This window comes from Camelus bactrianus, chromosome 19 (genome assembly GCF_048773025.1).
Source record: "Camelus bactrianus isolate YW-2024 breed Bactrian camel chromosome 19, ASM4877302v1, whole genome shotgun sequence".
NCBI classification, from domain to species: domain Eukaryota; kingdom Metazoa; phylum Chordata; class Mammalia; order Artiodactyla; family Camelidae; genus Camelus; species Camelus bactrianus.
The window spans coordinates 13,589,578-13,609,136 of record NC_133557.1 but is presented as its reverse complement, the minus strand read 5'-3'; the positions used below and the strand labels follow the sequence as shown (position 1 = coordinate 13,609,136).

Sequence of the window (19,559 nt, the reverse complement as noted above, 5' to 3'; positions counted from 1 at the left end):
CATTCAAGCTCCCAGCAGGGTGTGCAGACACCCAGAGCTCCCTGGCTTTGGAAAACACAGGCCTTCCTAGCAGCTCATTTGGGAGAAAGACCTCAGTGGCAGGTGGGTGGTGTTCCGGGTATGCCCCAGGCAACATCAGGATTGTGGGCTTGATCCTGTGCAGGAGCTTTATAACTAGAGGCGGATGGAACAGAGAGTAGATGGAACAGAGAGTGAGCCTCCTCATCTGTGGGGGTATGCAAGCATGGCTGGGTACCTCAGGGCAGGAATTCTGACTCAGGGTGGAAAGGAATTTAGACCAGTAGATATCTAAGGCCTCCTTGAGGTCACCGGGTCTCCTCTCCTTCCCTCCATGGGGCCTTGACCTGACCCCTACAAGGCTGTACTCTCAGCACCAGCCAGACTGAGTTTGCTGACACTTCCCTCCTCCCATGACATCCCTTAGAGTCTCTCCACTGCCTTCAGGATTAAGTCCAAGCTCTTATCCTGGCATTCAAGGCCCCTGTGATCTGGGCCTGCCACCGCTCATCCACTGGTTGTTCCCACAGCATACTTGCCTCGGGGCCTTTGACACACAGCTTCTTCCACCTACAGTGTTCTTCCCTGGACTCTCGGCTACTCAGCTTAGGTGTCACCTCCTCTAGGAAGACTTCCTTGCTCTGGTGCTGGTTGTTGTGTTCCCTCAGCCCCTGTGTGCACACCCTCATTCCAGATGGATCATCTGTGGGCTCCTCTCGCTCCTCCAAAGACTGCAAGACCCTTGGAGGCCAGGATGGCTCCCCTGTAGGCCGACTGTGGCATCTGACACAGAGAGAGCTGATGTCTCTTGAGCTGAAATGGCACTTCAGAGATTCGGACGTTCTGATTCCAAGGGAGTCTAAAGTTGCCTCAGGGGGCTTCTGCCTGTAAGACCTGGGATCAGGACTCCTTCCAATAATCATATTGGTTTTTTTTTTCTGATTATGAAAGTCACACATTTTAGGAAATTCAGATAAGTACAGAGGGGGAATTTGCTGCGTTTGGTGCTGTTGGGTCTACTTTAGGCCACAGCCCTGCATTTTCATTTGGGAAAGCTACCCTTTCCCATTCTCCACTGGTAAAGTTCTGGGTGTTGATTCTACCTCCAGCTGGGGCCTGGTGCATAGGCCCATGATGCCAATCAGAGCACTTAATTTAGAAATGGGCAAATGTACAAATTTGACCAGTCAATGCCAAGACTCAGTCCTGGGACTTTGTGTCTGAGCTATCTGAGAGGAAGTCTTGCATGTTCCTCTGGACAGGCATCTTATCACCTGTACAAGAGGGCCCTATAAGAACATAGGAACAACCCAGAGGAAGCAGAGTTGAGAAATGGTGACTGAAAAAATCTGGTCTTAGTGACAAGGTCTGAGCCCCTGGATCCAGCTGAGCCTGAAGCCAGTTACCTCTGGACTTTACAGTCACAGACCAATACATTCCACTTTGGTTTAAACTAGTTTGAGCTGGGTTTTCTGTCACTTGTACCTAGAAAGTACCTGAATAATATAAGCTAAAATAAAAATAGAGCTTATCCATATCTCACCATCCAGAGGAAACTGCTATGAACAGTTTAACGGTGGTCCTTCTGGGAGTTTCTCTGGGTAGGAGCATGCATATATTTATATACATTTTTCCTAACAAAAATGAGATCATACAACGTACACCATTTTATAACCTCCCATTTCCCCCTCAACAAAGCACTGCGGGCATGTTTCCATGTCAACAAGTATACATCTACAGCATTGTCTCGATTGCCACTGAGAATGCCATTGTCTGGCTGGACCGTAATTTATTTAACCATCTCTTGCTGATACATAATTGGGTAGTTTCTAATTTATCACTGTCTTCAGGAAAGGTGCAGTGGACTTACTTGTGAAATGCATATGTTTGCTCTTGCTGGATTATTTATGACTAAGATTCTGTGATTCCAAGAGTTTGACTTCACCAGTGCAAGTTTCTCTGCCTGAGATTTAAGATTCTCTGAGTGTCTGTAAGGTAGCATCTGTCTTCCTAGGCAGCGTTAGTGGTTATAAAAAAAAAATAAAGCAAATCCAGGGCCAGGGCGTCCCCATAACAGTGTCTCTGATGAGAGAGCTTATCGGCAGATCCAAGTGACTTGGTGGGGTCGTAGCTGGGGCTTGGGGATGGGAGGTGGTACTGGCCTGGAGTTCAGCCAGCCATGTGTACCCAGGTAAGCTGCCCACCTCCCTGGGTCTCATCCCCTAACTGGGTATGACTCTCAGTAACCAAGGGAAGAGGCGAGCCTTGGGGACCAGTCCGCACTGAGAGTCATGGCAGGACGTGATGAGCACACAGTAGGTAGGTGTCACCTCTGGCGATCACAGTGGTAAAAGTAGCAGCCACCAGTGATCCAGCAATGGATTGTTCTAGTCCTCTACATGCTTTAACTCACGAGAGCCCCACAACCACCCTCTGATGCTGTTCGGTGTCATGAAGGCCCCCTACTCTGTTCATCTTTATAATGTCACCATTAATTTCCTTCACTGCACTGATGGAGTCTCTGCTTATTCAGTTTATTTGTTTGGCTGTTTGTATATCTGTCCCTCCCAAAGGCTGTGTGTTCTGCAAGGGACACAGACCAGCAGGGACTAGCACTCTATTGTCCTGGGATTGCAGGAATGCCTTTGGGGCTGCTGTCCTGTCTGCAGAGCAGGTGCCCCTGCTTCAGGGCTTGGAGACATCCTCTGCCATGTTCTGCTCCAGGCCATGTCCCCAGCTCCAGTTTGGGGACCCACAGCTCTGAATTAGAACTTGATCCTAGTCATGGGCTGCTCAGAGCTTCCATGCCAGGTGCCTGCCCTCTTGGGACCCCAGCACCGAGCAATGCTTGCTGCACACCCAGGACACAGGGCCCTGGAGGCTGGCAGAGCTGGTAGAGCAGCTCCACCCCTCACTGGCTGTGTGGACTTGGGCCAGTCATTTCCTCTCTGGAAGCCTAACCCTCTCATATGTAAAATGGGGCCAATACTCTCTTGGAGTTGTTCTAAAGATTCAGGAAGATAATGGATGTGCTGAGCACATAATGGGTCCTCAGGAAATGGCAGTTCAGCCCCACATGCAGTTAGTTCAGAGGTTGAGTCTGACCCTGTCTCACCTGGATGACCACTTTTTACCTTGAATGATTCCTGGGTAAGCCCTGGCCTCCTCCCCTGGCCTGTCCCTAGGGCTGGCCCAGCCCTATCCATCAACGCTTATTAAATGGCTAAATGCTCTCGCTCTGACCCCTTGTCAGACTCCCAGATGTCTCATCTGTCCTCTGTTGCCAGACACCTGCCTGGCCTCCTGAGCCTTAAGAATGCAATGGCATTGATAGTATGTCCAAGGGACAAATGGAGGAACCCCTGCCCTTGGGGGCACTTTCTGACTCCTGATCTCAAACATGGGACAGTGATGTTGGCCTGAGTCAGTCTGTCCAGTTTCTCATCCCATCTCTCTCATCTGAGTGCTCTTTGACCACATGACAAATAACTTCACCTCTTGAAGCCTCACTTCCCTCCTCTGTAAAATGGGTAGAATAATAGAATCTGTGAAACTTCAATGAAATAAGGTAAGATGCTTTGCAAGGAGCCTGGCATTTAGTAAGTGCTCAACAAATATTAACTATTATTGTTATAATTGCTTTTTAGCCCTTTTACTGTGAAATCTAATACACAGAGAAAAGCACACAAAGCAAAAATATTTACCACAATAAATGATCACAAAACCACCTGGGTCAATGTATAGAATGCTGCTTGCCCCTCAGAAACCCCTTCTGCCCTACTTATATCCTCTTTTCTCCACAAAGGAAATGCTTTCCCAGATTTTTATGGTGCTGGGTTACCATATTAATAATAATAAGCAAGTGAAAAAAAGAACGTGTGGTTACCCTGTCCCTACCCAGCCAGGCTCCCAGAGCCCTGGCTGCCTCTGCCCTGGGCATGGAGACTCCCCGTCCCACTTCCCAACTTCGGCTTTGGCTGTTCTTTAAATAACCAGCTTGTCAGCAAAATAACAGCAGTAACACCTCCCTCGCTGCCGCCCGGGCCTCCATCTTTCGGCGCAGTGCTGACGGCTGTGTTCCCTGCTTGTGCCAAGGAATCCCGTTCTCCGTCACTGGGCCACACGTGCCGGGGGCTGCCAGCTACACTGTTTTCAGTGGCCACGATCCTGCCCTTCTGACTGAGCCTGGCCTGGGGGCGTGGAGGTGGGCACAGAGTGGCAGTAATTTTGGAGAAGGATTAAAATGTGGCCAGGTCCATGCCTCAGTCTCCCCATCCACCTCCCATAGGGACGTTGGGGGCTTCACTGAGATGATGAAGAAAATGAAGCACTTAGCACAATGCCAGGCACACAGTAATTTGCTCAAGAAATGCCTGCTGTTACTCAGGCTGCTCCTGTCACATATTTAGTCCCTGGGGAGGGCACGCAGGGCCCAGGGCCCCACCCGGAGTGTCTGCAAATAATTAAATCCCACAGACACAGCTCACAGACCAGGCAGCCTTACCACTTCTTTTCCTGCAACAGCTTCTCAGCCAAATGCAACAGCTGTCTGTGGCTACTACAACAGCCCTGGGGCAGATCGAGGGATCTGAGGTGGGGGGAGCTAATTAATAGGGCCCTTTTCACAGTTATTAGTAATAAGGGGGGCACCGCACAAGGGTGCAGCTCTTGTTCTTGAAGAAGCACTTCTACAGACATTATCTACAGCAAACTTCACGGGTTTTTTATTATCCTGTGACATTTGCATATTTCCATATTTACAAGTCTTTTCTCTTCTCATAACCATCCCATTAGGGAGGCTGGTCAGCTGTTGGCAGATGAGAGAATCTAGACCAGAGGGGCTGGCTGCCTTGCTGAAGGCCTGAGCTGACCACAAGCTCACTGGGGTCAGTGGGGACCGTGACTTGCCAAAGGCCAATGGACTCCTGGGTCCTGCCGGTGTCTGGGTGGAGGGAGATGACAGTACCTTCCCTCCTCTCCCTCTTTCCTTCCTGCCACAACTATTTACTGTGTACCCACCATGTGCCAGGCACAGGGCCAGTGGCTGGCTGTCCAGTGGGGAACGAAGCAATTGTTCCTGACCCTTGGGTTGCTGAAGCCAGACAAGGAGATAGATCATAAACCAAAGGCCCTACATAGTGCTGAGTGGTGACTGGGTGACTCTGGGTGAGCCCCTTGAGCTCCTTTGAGCCTCGGTTTCCTCCTCTGTGATCTAGACTAGTCACACCTGCACAGCCTTGGGATGTGGCAGGAGGACGAGATGCAGGAATGCGGCGTCAGCGCTGTGGCCAGCACCAAGTAGGGGTGCTGTTGGGATCACTGCTGTGGGAAGGATGATGGTATCAGGTGTGGATGGCAGCAGCATCCTCAGATAGATGGTCAGAGATGCTGCAGGGCTGGGCCCCTCATCCCGTGTTGGGGTTAGGCAAGGTGGGACTGGAGAAGTGCCAGTGGCACAGGCTAGAGGGCAGGAATGATGGGGTTCCCCAAGATTTAGAGCTCTGATGGCCTCACCTCAGCATCCCCAGGGGTCCCAGAGGTTCCATGGCTCCCAGCAGCACTCACTGTTCTCCTTCTCTTCCTGAGCCCGTGTCACCAACCCATCAACCCCTTGTGTGTGGCAAGAGCTGGCCTTTGAGGTGGATAGAGCTGGGCTTACTGTGCATCCTCAGACAAGTGGCTTCTCCTCTCTAGGGCCGTTTCCTCTGTAAAATGGGTGCACTCACTGCGACCAACTTCCTGGTTGTTGGGAGGACTGGATGAGACAAACAGTCAAACTATAAATTGAGCCCAGACATAGAAAAGCTCTCACTGAGGTCACTTCACCAGCATGTGCGTGCCGCTGGGTGAGAAGGCTGGGCATTTCCCAACTATGCCAAGTATGGGTGGGTGCGACAACAGCCCTGATTTATGTGCCCAGGTTGCAGACATAGTTACTTACCAACCAGGGAGCTACGTGCAGAGGGAAAATGGGAACCAGTCGGGAAGCAGCAGGCGTCACTTTGGGAGTGGGCGTTGGACAGAGGGCTGGCACACACATCCCTCCGGGCACTCGATCAGAGGTGCTGGTGGGAAGCAACGTGGGACGAGGCCCTCCAGTGCCCAGAGTGACCAGGTTCTGGCTACCAGGCACCTGGCAGAGGAGGAGGCACGGGTGCCTGCAGGAATGAGGGAGAACACCGATTAGAAGATGGTTGGGGATAATTCCCTCCACCCTGAGACCCCTGGACTGGTCCTGGGGATGCTGGGGAGGGAGATACCATGGAGCATAGGAACCCAAGTGTTTGTACAACACTATATTTTCCAAAGCACCCTGGCATCCCGGCTTACGTGGGCCCCCACATTGTTTTTCAGAGGCAGATTTGCATGTCATGCATATTTATGATGCTTTTCCCACCACCCACAGAATCCCCACAGCAGCTGGGAAGCTGGGTTCCAAAGGCTCTGATCCTCCCCTTTTTGCTTCTCCCTCTCTTTCCCTGGATGGGGGTAGTCAAGAAAGGGGCCAGAGTCACCCAGTCTTAAGTTCAAATCCCAGCTGAGCCCTCACTTGCCAGGAGGCACTGAGAAGGCAGCTGCCCCTTTCTGAGACTCAGTTTCCCCACTTGTCAAATGGAAATAAGAGTGCCTCCTTTGAGGGCTCTTATGAGGATTAAGAAGATAATGCAGGTAGAACACGGGGCACAAAGGATGTGCCTGACAAAGACCCTTCAAAGAAGCTCTGTCGCTGTCCCCTGCACTCAGAGCTGGAGGTACTGCATCAGCATTTCCCATGTAACATGTCTTGTGTGAGAGGCACAGGAAAGCCAGGTGTTCCTCTCCAACCACCTCTGTTGAGCAGGTGCCGCTACTCCTGCTTGGATCTTTAAATCAGGCCCTCCTGGGAGAAGAAAGAGTCCCCTCCACTCTGCAGCCCTGCTCCCAGGAGTCTCTTGGTTGCTTTGGAGGGCTCAGTGGAAGCCCCCCGCCCTCTGCTTTCTTATTCTACAGGTGGAGAAACTGAGACACAGAGCTCACCAAGCTGATGTGGGGACAGAGAATCCAAGTGGTTGGGCTGGGATCTGAACTCGGGCTTTCCCCCTCAGCCCCAGGAGGGGAGGTACAGGGGTCAGTTCACAGTAGGAATACGGAGAAAGTGAACGGTGGGGGAGATTCATCTTTTTCTCCTGGTCACACCAGGGCCCAGGAAAGGCCTCACAATCTCTGACCTTCCTATATATATCTGCACTCCTTTGACCTCATTTCCTCCTCACAGCCCTACAATGTCATCTCTGTTTTTCAAAGAAGAGAAACAGGCTCAGAGAGCTTCAGTAATTACCCACGGGCACACACTGAGGAAGAGGCAGGGCATCTGATTCTAAGACCTCACTGAACCCCAATGTGGCTCTGCCACCCCAAGTGGGAAAATCACCAACCCAGAAAAACAGGCATAATCGTCTGGATGAAAAGTATATAAACAGCAGGACAAGAAAAAACCGAACTCCAAAACATTCTGAATTAGTGGACACAAATTCTTAAAAGATTTCAAGATGCACCATGGGGCATGAAAATTGCCAGTACATGAAAATCCAGTGCCTGAGAGGATGTGTTCCTGACCAAATTGTCACTTTTATCCAAAACAGCCAGAGCTGAAAGCTAAAGGTCCTATACAGAGCAGTGGCGCAGGGGGTCCTGAGACCCACCTTGGAGTCCCCCCAACTTCCTTGCTGAGGGACCAGAGCAAGTCTCCTCCCAACTCCCCACTCTACAACAGGTGGGAGAAGCACAGAAGACAGTCTCCCAGGTTCTTGCCAGCTCAGATGGTGATTATGATCCTGGGACCTCCAACAGGGATGAACCTTGAGAACATTATGTTAAGTGAAAGAAGCCAGTCACAAAGGACCGCATAATGTATGACTTCACTTATATGAAATGTCCAGAACAGGCAACTCTGTGGGGACAGAAAGCGGATTAGTGGTTGCTGGTGGGGGGACTGGGAGGGGGTGACAGCTAATGGGTTTGTGATTTCTTTTGGGGATAATAAAAATGTTTTAAAATGGATTGTGGTGATAGATGCACAGCTCTGTGAAAATACTAAAAGCCATTGAATTGTGCATTTGAAATGGGTGAATTGTACAGTCAGTGAATTCTATCTCAATAAAGCTCTTAGAATAATCCAACACTAAAAGAAGACCCAGCAACTTTGCAATGGAAAGCTGTCCTCTGGGAGCCTCTGGTTCCCTTGGAGTTCTTCCATTACGGCCTGGGAAGCCAAAGTGTATTTTCACAAGAACTCTCCAATGCCTCCACAGACCCTCTATCCCAAAGGCCTTTGCATTTGACAGTCACCTCCTCCAGGAAGCCCTCCCTGATTTCCTAGCCAGGCCAAGTCTCCAGTTATTGGCTCCTAGGGCTCTCTCAGTTTCTCCTTCTCACCACTTATCATGCTGATGTGAGGGAATCATTTCCATGATCATTGGTTGACACTGCCTCCTCCATCAGACTGGGAGCTCCATGAGGGCAGGGCCATTGTCATTGGTCATCATTGTCAGTGCTTCATGCAGCTCCTGGCACAACAGTAAGTGCTCCAGAAATGTTTTCTGATTGAATGAATGGATCAAAATTCCAACCCCTATAATGCACACTTGGCTTCCTGTCCTGGCTTCACCACATTCCAGCTAAGTGATGCTGAGCAAATCATGTAAACTCCCAGAGTTTTAGCATCTACCACAGGAGAGTAGCCAGGGGATTAAAAGGGATAAAGGACATGGAAGTACTTCATGGAGTGGCTCCCCCACTGCTGCCCCTAACGCAGTCTGTGGAACACCCTTCTTCCAGCCATTCAGGCTCAAGCCCTAGAGTCACCGTTGATGCCTCTCTTTCCTTCACCCTCCCCGTCCAGGCCATCAGCAACTCCTAGTGAATCCACTTGCACGATGTATCAAGATGCTGATGCACCACCTGCACTGTCACCACCACCGTGGACTGAGCCATCATCATCTCCTGTCAGGATTACACATGTCCTCTCTTGTCTCCTGCTTCTGTCCTTGCTCCTGACACAGAAGCCAGAGGAATCAGGCTGGAACACAAGTCAGATCCTGCCCCTCCTCTGCTCTAAACCCTCTATGGCCTCACTTCACCTCAAGTAAAAGCTGACAGCCCTAGCGATGCCATAGGTGGCCCCCCACCACCCCTGATTTTCCCCTTTACTCTCTACTCACTCCCTTTGCCCCGGCTACCCTGGCCTCTGCACTATTGCAAATATACCAGGCATGCTCCAGCCTCGGGGCCTTTGCACTTGCTCCTCCTCTGCCTGGATTGTTGGTTGCCCAATGTCCATGTGCCTTACCGCCTCACTTCCTTCAGATCTTTGTTGAGACCTCACCTTGTCAACAAGAGGCAGTTCAGCATAATAGTTAAGTCTTAACTAAAGAGCACGGGCTTGAGATAAAAATCCAGGCTCTGCTAAGTTACATAGCTGAGTGACTGTGGGCAAATTTCTTAACTTCTCTGTGACTCAATTGCTCATTTATGAGATGGGAATAACTGCAGCACCTTCCTTGTAAGGTTGTGAGGCTTAAATGAATTCAGTGAGCACAAACTTTGTGTCTGCTGGTATCATTACTGTCCAGCCACTCCACCTAACAGTCCCAGTACCCGTCCCTCCCTGCCTTATTGCTCTCCTAGGCACGTAGCACTATATTACAGGGTATGTAAATGAGTAACTCACCTTTATTACTACCTACCCCTCCCTCTAACATGTTGGCCCCATGAGGCCAAGAGTTTGTCTATTCCGTTTATTGCCAGATCCCCAGTGCCTACCACGGCACCTGGCACATGGGGGTGCTCAGGGAAGGCGTCGCTCAACAAATGTTTTCAATGCTGAATAACTATTTATTGGCTTATTATCACGAGCTCTCTTCCTTTCCTATCACAGACATTTATTTTTCTTTCCAGCCCAGCTTGCCCCTCGGAACACCAAATTCGCACAGAAAAATTCCCCCTGGCAGCTCTACCTGCCGCCTTGTGGACACCTCACACACCACGTGGCCTGGAAGTTTGGGACCTTCCCCAGAGACCCTGTCCTCTCACAGCATCATCTAACCTGGTCCCTGGAATCAGCTCACTCTTTCTGGTAACCAAGAAGCCAGGGGGCTTCCATGGCCCTTCCTCCTCTCCCAACATCTCCAACTGCCTTCTGTTTATCCCCAGAGTCACCCCCTGTCCAGCCACTGCACCAGCCTCCTCCCGGGGCACCATGCTGTCTCCCTCGGTCCATCTTCTGTACAGCAACTGGGAGGATTGTTTCAAAACATACATGGAACAAATGAAACCCTCCCTCTGCGAGCCTGAAAAGTCAAAATCCTCGGTGACAAAAAACAAACCAACCGGAGCTTTTCAAAAGAATTCGACTCAGGGCTCTTCAAAGAATGGACGGCCTAGCCAAATTTGCCACCCCAGGCCCAGGTAAAATGGTATTTGCTGTACAAAAATCTAATTCACAAAATGGATTTACACAGAACTTTTTAGCTCAATAAGTATTTGTGGAGTTGAACTGAAATGAAAAAAAAATTGTTTTTAAAAATAGCATTTATGGCGCTTCCTCACGTAACTGGGGGCTTCTCACACCCCCACGTGTCATTTATTCCTCCCAGAAAACCAGGCAGGTGGTGTTGGTTTCAATTTCCAGATGAGGCAACTGAGGCTCAGAGAGGGGAGGTGACTTGCCCCAAGCAGTACAGCTCCCAGATTACCCTGGAGTCCTCCCAGACCCTGGAGGCTGTGGCCACAGGGTACCAGCAAAGGCAGAGGGACCGGGGTGTTGAGCCTCCTGTTCCCCAGTTGACTGATGGCCAGTGGCCCCAAGGCCCTGGGAGCACATGGATACAATTTGCTCATTTCTACTCCCTGCCTTAGCCTGAGAGGTCTCCCTGCTCAGGGTAACCACTCCCTGGGCTGGTTAAAACCTTGCCACCCTTCATGGCCCATTTCCAGCACCAAGTCTCCTGCCTGCACCCCCTAGGCTTTGGCTGCCCCCAGCATACCCCCTGATGATTTATGGATGTTTGTGACATGGCAGTGCCCTCCCCAGTGGTGCTGTGTTCCTCCTGATGCTTCCACTTTAGGGACTATGGTTCCTCCTCCCCTGTGACAGCTTGTCCTCCCAGCCCTCAGTCCTAAGTCCACACTGACCTCCCAAGACTCTGTGAAAACCTCTTTGTCCCTGAATCTGACTGAGGCTCATGTCCCCAGTTGCCTCCCAGACCTTCCCTCCATGGGCCCCTCCCTCTCCCACACCCAAAACAGACCTCATCACCTTCTCTCCCAAACCTGCTCCTCCCTGGTACCACCACGATCCTCCCAAGTCCCGAGGCTAGAAACTTGGTCATTGCTCTGGACCCCTCTCTGCCCCTCAGTCCTCTGCAAGCCCTGTGGATTCACCCTTAAATGTCTTCAAACCACCACTGCTCTCCAAACCACTGCCCTGTGTTTAGGTCAGGCCTCATCCTCCCTCGGCATTTGAGGGCAAACCACCCATCCACCCACACTCTGTCCACCCATCCAGTTTCCCAACCATACACCAACTTCTACTTGCTCCTTGACTTACCATCTACCCGCCCCACCCATCGCTCCATCTATTCATTCATCCACCCTTCAATCCATCACCCTTAATTTGCCAAGACCTCCAATGCTCCAAGCCACGTGCTGGACATTGTGACACAAAAATGACCTAAGCCCAGTTCTTGGCCTCAAAATGCTTACACCAGAACTGGGTCCTGAGGGATGAACAGGACTCTGTGGAGGGTGGAGGGGAGGAGAGGAGGGCATCTAGGTCAAGGGATAAACAAGGGCACAGGCATAGGAAGGGGACACCTGGGGTATCCGAGGAACTTGACTGGATAGGAGGACCAACCCGAGGTGAAGGTGGAAGGGTCGACTGAGGCCAGCTTTGCAGGACCCTTTAAGACCAGGTAGGGAGTTTGTACTTTATTCAAAGCATAGACTCTGGAGCTAGACAGCCTGGGGTCAGAGCCCTGCTCCACCACCTTGTAGCTGTGTGATTTTGAAGAAATAACCTCAGTGTTGCCCATTTGTAAAATGGTAATAACAATGTATCTATTACAAAGAGCTGTTGTAAGGACGAAATGAGTTAGTGCATAGGCGTATTATGTCTCTTAGCACAGTGCCTGGTATGCAGAAAATGCTCAGCAAACTTAGTTGCTATTATGCTCATATTATTATTAATTAATATCCTCCAGTCAGCTGGTGGACAGAGGAGAGTTTTATGCAGAAGAAGCACATGAGAACCCGGACTGCAAAGCCCCCTCCTCAGCAGCTAGGGTCTCAGAAGCAAGCTTCACTGCGTCTGCCCAGGATTTCCCAGGCTCTGGCCAGCCTCAGGCCCACTGGCTCCAGCCTTGCTCTCAACTACTGACTGTCCCCAGCCAGGCACACCCACTGGCCACTGCCTCAGACATGCCCCCAGTGTCCAGATGAGCTCCAGCGTGCCTTGACCCCTGTTTTGAGAGCCATGGGCAGTTGCCAAGCTCCAGGGTCCTGGAGGTTCCCCTTCTGAGAGCTCCTGGACACGTGTAGCCTGTTCACTCTCTCCTGCACAGGGCACCGAGAAGCCCTTTAGAAGCTTTCTCCTCTAACCCCCAGAGCTCTGTGCAAGCAAATGAGGTCGCCCATTTGCAGATGAGGACACTGAGCCTCAGGGAGGAGGCGGAAGTTCCTCTGCTTCAGGCTGCGCAAATCAGTGGCTGAGCAGGGATCCAAACTCTGGGTGGCCAGGCTCCAGGGCCTCCAGCTCTCCTCCAGAAATGTCAGAAGCCCCCCCCGCCACCCCGCCCCTGACAAATGATCAGGGCCTAAGATAACACAGAGACATGAATTTTCAAGGCACTGGGGAGTGCTGTGCTCAACAACTCTTGGCAGTGATGGAAATGCTGTCACCTGCACTGTCCAATAGTGGCCACGAGCCACATGCAGCTACCGAGCACCTAAAATGTGACGAGTGCAACTAAAGAACTGAATTTTAAATTTAATTTTAATTTAACTAGCTACACATCCTTTGTGGCTACCCTATTGGACAGCACAAGATCAGACAGTGTTTAGCATTCTCAACCCTGAGACTGCATTTCCAGATGCTCACACTTCTTGAGCCGCAACTTAGGAAATGTTTTATCATTTCATTAGAAGGATTTCCACCATGTACCACCTGGTCCCTGTTTTTATAAATGGAGGTTACCCAGCACCCTCAAGTTAATTGCTTCTTTACGACTCAAGGTCATTCAAGAACTAGTTGCCAAATTCTGGCTCCAGGCCAGATATGGAGGAATGATGTGTTCGTCCCTGCCCCCAAGGAGCTCAGTCTGGCGGAGGGACATGTCCTACCTTAGGGTCTGTGGCAGAGTGGATAGGTGCAAGAATGAGGTTTATACACAGCCTGGGGAGCCATAAGGACAAGGTAACAAATTCAGCTGGGGGAGTCTGGGAAGGCTGCATTGAGGAGAGACATTGACAGGGTGTGACAGCACTTTACAGTTTGCAAGGCACATTGACATCCATTGTTGCATTTGCTCCTCACTAGAGTCCCATGAGGGAGTTCAGGCATGGCCTGGTTTCTGATTTCTGCGCACTGGACTCACATTGGCACACACTTCCGGAAGGAGCAATGAGTTAGGCCACAGCCCTAAGCCCTGGAATGGGGAAGCCAAGACCCCCCCAGTGGGTGAATCCTCCACAGTAGCTTCTTGGACTCAGACAGCTGGTGCCCAGGTGTGTTTTCAGTCGAGAACTTGGAAATCAGATGTTTCCTACACCCTCCGAAGGGTCAGTCTTGTAAATCCCTAAACTTTCTGGCAGCTTTGACAGGACCCAGCAGCCCTCTCACGGGCCATCTGGCCTCCTCTTGGCCCTCTGACTTTCAGAGGCCACGGAAGATCTTTATTTTAATGACATTTCCTTGTAATCCCTTCATTTCTCTTCTGCACTCCCCAGGGCCGCCGCAGTGGCCTGCTCTTGCCTGCCCTACTTTCCTTTCTCTGAATCCCGGGAGGTATTTCTCTGCACTTTCTGAAGGTGCTCCTGCCAGGGCAGCGGGGGGTGGGGTGGGGAGGTAGGCAGTTCCAATCCTTCCATCTCTCCTGTCAACACTGAGCCCACCTGGTCCCTAATTCAAAGCCTTGTCTGGCCTGGAGTCCCTCTGATTACTCACAGTGGCTTTGGAGCAGAAAGCAGGGAACACTGTGCTTACAAACAAACTTTTCTTGAGCCCCTAGTCTGTGTGTGACCCCCAGCTGGGTCAAGCTGAGAGCAAGGAGATGATTTAGTCAGTGGGGGTGGAAAACGTGTAAACAGATATGACGGGCTGATGTGACCGAGCTGCCTGGGAAGAAAGCCGGGGACCCATGTGAGCTCTGACCAGCCTTGGAGGATTAGAAGAATATCAAAAAGCAGGTGAGGCTCTGGCTGGGCCTTGGAGGATGCACAGGAGTCCAAAGGTGGACAAAGTAGGGAAGGGTGCTGGAGGCAGGGGAAGAGGGACAAAGCACACCACGTTTGGGGAACTGTGAGGAATTATGCACAGGTGGGGAGCTGGTCTGTGTGCTCTGGGGGAGAGGGGAGCTGAAAGAGGGGAGAGGGGAGGTGATGGGGGGGAGACAGGGCTGGAAACACAGGTGGGGACTTGATCATGAGGGTCCTGCAGTGCCAGTCCAGGGGGTGTGGCCTTTATCTGGGGAGCAGTGGAGAGCCCAAGGGCTCCTCAAGTTTGGGTTGGAGAAAGATCACCCAGCAGCTTGGTGGGGTAGCCTGGAGGTGGGCACTGTGATCCACGTGATTGCTGACAGCGGCCTACCTGGAGCAGGGGCACTGGGGCTGGGGGACGGCAGGCAGATTCAGGAGATATTTAGACTATAAAGTCAATCAGACTTGGGGCTGATTAGATGTAGAGGATAAGGCAGAGGGAGGAGTCAGGGAGTCCTATGTTTCTGTCCTGAGTGACTGGGGTACAAACTGAATACTAGGCTTTGGGCTATAACAGGGGTCAGCAAATTTTTTCTTAAAAGGCCAATGGTAAATACTTTTGGTTTGTGGACAACTTGGTGCTCCAAAGCTGTCACAGACAATGAATGAATGAGCACGGCTGTGTTCTAACAAAAATTCTTTTACAAGAGTTGGCCATGGCTATAGTTTGCCAACCCCTGAGCTATAAACAACAACAACAACAACAACAACAAAACCCACTTCCAGCTGGCTTTAACAAGAGAGTAAACTGATTAGCCCATAATTGAAAAAGTCCAGAACTTTGGTTTACTTCAAGCACAGTTCAGTCAGAGTGCCAGTTCTGTTTTGTTGACATTTTCTCAACTCAATTCTTCTTCACGTGTGAGCTCTATCCTAAGGCTGGCTTCCCTCATGTGTTAGAAATGGCTGCAGCTGTTTCAGACAAATCACATCATCAGGGGCATAAGGAAGGATTAATCTTCCAGCCAAGTCCTAAGAGTCACTCTGATTGGACTTGCTTATATCACATGCCCATCCAGGAACCAATCATTGTGTCTGGGGGATGGGACACACTGATTGGCTTGGCCTGGGTCATGTGTTCTATCCCTGGGTTGGGGAGGTAGAGTCAGTTTCTCTGGAACCACATGGCTTCCCAGTGAAAATCAGGGTCTGGTGGGATAGTGGGAAAAAGGGAGGAATGCAAAACAAAAGTATATATCCTGCCTACTTAATGCAAGCATGTTATTAAAACTGTTGGTTAAATCTTTTTTTTCAAAAAAGTATATATCCCTAAAAAGTATATATCCTTAAAAAGTAGATATCTATATCAAGACTTGTATGTGTTCACATACATATTCATATGTTCATAGCACCATTTTTCATAACAGCTCCAAATCCAAATTCCCATCAATCAGTGAACAGATAAACAAAATGTCATATACCATAAAATGGAATATTACTCTGCATTAAAAAGGAATGAAATACTGATATGTGCAACAATGTAGATGAACATAAAAAACAATATGCTGAGTGGAGGAAGCGAGACACAATGATGACCTATTGTACATTTCCATTTATAAGAACTTTCTAGAAAAGGTAAAACTCTAAGACAGATCAGTGATTGCCTGGAGCCTGGGATGGGAGTGGAGATTGTGTACAAGGAAACTTTTAGGTTGTGGTAATGGTTGCACACTATAAAGCTATTAGTACTCATCAAAATGAATAATTAAAATAAGTAAAGTGTATGTAAGGTGTGTAAATTATACCTCAATAAAGCTGTGTTTTAAAAAGGCTGATGGGGGCTGAGGGGGTGCTATGGTGACACGACCCATGCAGAGGAAGACGGTGCCACTCACTAGTCAGGGGACAGAGAGCAAGGGCAGGCTTAAGAGCAAATGCTGATGTCACTCTGGACATGCTGAGCAGGAAGTGCTTCTGGGACATTGGGGGTACCATCCAGAAGAGCTCCAGGGAAAGGCCAGGGATGGAGCTGGGGGTTTGGGGACTGTGGGTGTGCAGGACTCCGAAGTGGTGATAGTTGATAAGTCCCCTGGAGAAGGTGTGGCCTGAGAAGAGAAGGTGGCTGGGACAGAGCCCTGAGAAGTAGAAACATTTAGGGGACCAACGGAGGAAGGGAAGCCGGCAAAGGCATGAGATGAGGCAGCAAGAGAGGCTATTAGAGGTCCAGCTTGCCATGGAGGAGGCAGTCAGGGCGTGTGTCCATGCCCAGAGTCTGGGGGCGGTGAGGACTGAGGTGAACCACAGGAGGTCCTGGTGGCCTTGGTGAGAACCATGCCCACGGAAGGGTGAGATATGACTCAGGCTGCAGTGAGTGGGAAATAAAAAAGATCAGTGACCATAATCAACACCACTGAGAAGCTCAGCTGGGGAGGGAAGGAGGCGGCAAGGCAGCTGGGGCAGGGCAGAAACCCAAGGCAGAAGCAGTGGGCATGGTCTGCTCTTGATAGGTGTAGCTGGGAAGAGGAGGAGACGGGGTGTGGGGGCAGCTGCAGCCACTCCAAGCTCCATCACACTCCTGGAACTGGGCAGCCTGCTTGTCGCCCGTGTAGCCACACCCCAGCGAGCCACACCAGCTACTCACACCAGAGAGAGACAGGGCTCTTGCTGGGGCTGGCTCCCCACCTGCCCTGGCCTCTGATGGTATGGCTGCATCTCAAGGTCCCAGAACCCAGGGCCAGTATGGACACGGAGGAGGTGGCACTGAATGGAGCAGAGGACCCCAGGCACTGTTGTTCTGGCTTTTTCTCCAGATTCCACCCAGCGGAGGCTGGCCCTCTGAGACAAATTCTGGGCGTGCTGTGTGTGACAGCTTTGTGTGAAATGTCAAGTGGGAGTACCTGCTTGGCACGACCTCTACTTTAGCTCTGGGCAGCTCCTCCTCCCACAGGATAACCCCGACGCCCATGAACCCAGGGGCATGAGACTGGCACCCGTCAGCTTCCTATTTTTCCAATTCTACAGTGTTTAGTTGGCTCCTCCCCACAGTCCTGACAGGTTGTAATCATTACATCCATTTGGCTGACAAGGCAAATGAGACTCAGAGAGGTTGAGTGGCTCAACTAAGGTCACACAGCAAGTGAGAAGCAGAAGTGGGTTTGGCTCTCAGGTCAACTTGCCTCAAGAGCCTGCCCATTTTCCCTTCACTGACCCTTGATAAAGGGGGTGGAAGACAAAAGAGGAGAGCTGGAGGATGGGGGAGGGGACGACGGAGTTCTGAATGGCAAAGTTGGGGGATCTGGGTTGGAGCCCCAGTGCCTGTGCCCAGGGCGAGTCACTCTCCCACACAAAGCCTCAGTTCCCCCAGCTGTACAACTCTAGGCCCCTTGTGGCTGCCACATGCTGAGTTCTGCGACCAGATGCTTATTGGAGAAGCTTCTGCCCTTTACGGTAGAAAGAAAAAAATGCTCCTGGGAAGGTTAGCAGCAGAGAAAGGCCGTGGTGCAGGGGAAAGGGGCCTCCTCTATTATGCTGGGCCCTGGAGGAGCTGTACCTAGGGAATATGGCCAGGACTGGCCTATAAGCTGGCTCAGCACTTTGCTGGGACAAAGGCCCAGCCTGAGGTCACTGTGCCTCTTGTAGGAGCTGCCCCCATCTCAGTCATCCCAGAAGGACCTGCCATGGCTCTGCATGAGTCTCTCCTCTTTCTCAGCTGTAGCTGCTCTGTCTGCAAGCCCCCTCCAGGGAAGCGGCTCTTTGGGTCAGCTTTCTCCCCACCCTCAGCTCCCCTGCCCACCCCTCCTCCCCAGGCCCATTGGAGCTTCACAGCTGCCCCAGCATCACCATGGGAGATGGCCCACTAGTCCGAGAGTCAAGACCTTCCAAAAGGAATCAGAGGCCCAGAGAAGGTAAGTGCCTACGCAAGGTCACACAGCTGACATGGGGCCAGCAAGGAACCTAGGCCTCCTGACTATCCAGCTCATTTCTGTGGCCCCTTCCAATGGTTTATATGGCAGAGAAGATTTCATTCTTCATTGCCTTCATATTATAACTCACACCCATATCCTAATGTTCAGTTCACCTGAGACATTTCCAGTCACTCAAATGTTATTTCCTGAAGCGACCATGGATCAGTCCCCTTTTTGGCAACACAGGTGACCTCACCCAGCCTTGTGGCTTTTAATACCATCTCTCTCTCTCTCTGCCCCTCCTTCTTCCTCTGTCCTCCTTCCTGTTCTCTCTCTCCCCACATTCAATCCATCAGGAAGATCTGTTGTTTCTACCTCCAAAATATCTCCAGAATCCAATCACCCCTCACCACCTCCACCTCTGCCACCGGGTCCCAGCCACCATCATCTCTCTTCTGGAGTACAGCAGTGGCCTCCCCAGGCCTTCCTGCCTCCACTCTTGATGCCTTCAGTCTGGTCTCCACACAGCAGCCAGAGGGTCCTATTAAGATGCAAGTCTCTGCTCAAATCCCAAAGGGCTCTCACCTCATAGGGAGTGAAAAGCCAAAGGAATTGCCTTGGCTAATAGGGCCAAACATGTCTGGCCTCCAGGTGCCCCTCTGACCTCACCTCCCAACCACTCTCCCTGTCAAGCTCTCTGTTCCCTTCACACTAGCCTCCCAGTTCTCACAACCCACTCCCACCCCAGGCCCTCTGCACTTGCTGTTTCCACCACCAGGAGCGCTCCTCCCTGGATATCCACATGGCTCCCGCCCTCCCTCATTTCTCAGACGTCTCTGCCAAACGTCACCTCCTTAGAGAGGCCATCCTGGAACCGGACTCGGACACCTTGTCTCACCCTGCTCTCACTCTCTATTCCTCTGCTCTGCTTCATAGCATGCAACGCCATCTGGATCGCAGTACATCGTACCTACTGGTTGGTTCAATGAGTCCCAACCCTAACGTAAGCCCAGAAGGGAAGACACTATCACTTTTCCCTACCAGTGTATCCAGAGCCCCCAGCCCAGTGACTGGGACACAGAAGATGCTCAATAAATATTTACTGAGCAAATGAAAGAATGGGACCTAGTACCTGTCCTACAGTCTTGTAGGGCATATACCAATTTACAGCATCATTACAACGAC

At 51.0% G+C, this 19,559-nt stretch overlaps 1 protein-coding gene across 3 annotated transcripts in view; it reads right to left on the bottom strand.

The window, feature by feature from the left end:
* DLGAP4 (DLG associated protein 4) overlaps positions 1-19,559 on the bottom strand; it is a 176,027-nt gene that overhangs the window by 117,709 nt on the left and 38,759 nt on the right. For all 3 annotated transcript variants that reach the window (XM_074347245.1, XM_074347243.1, XM_074347244.1), the window contains exon 2: positions 5,960-6,176. The gene's annotated coding sequence lies outside the window, so the exon portion shown is untranslated. The remainder of the gene's footprint in view (positions 1-5,959; positions 6,177-19,559) is intronic.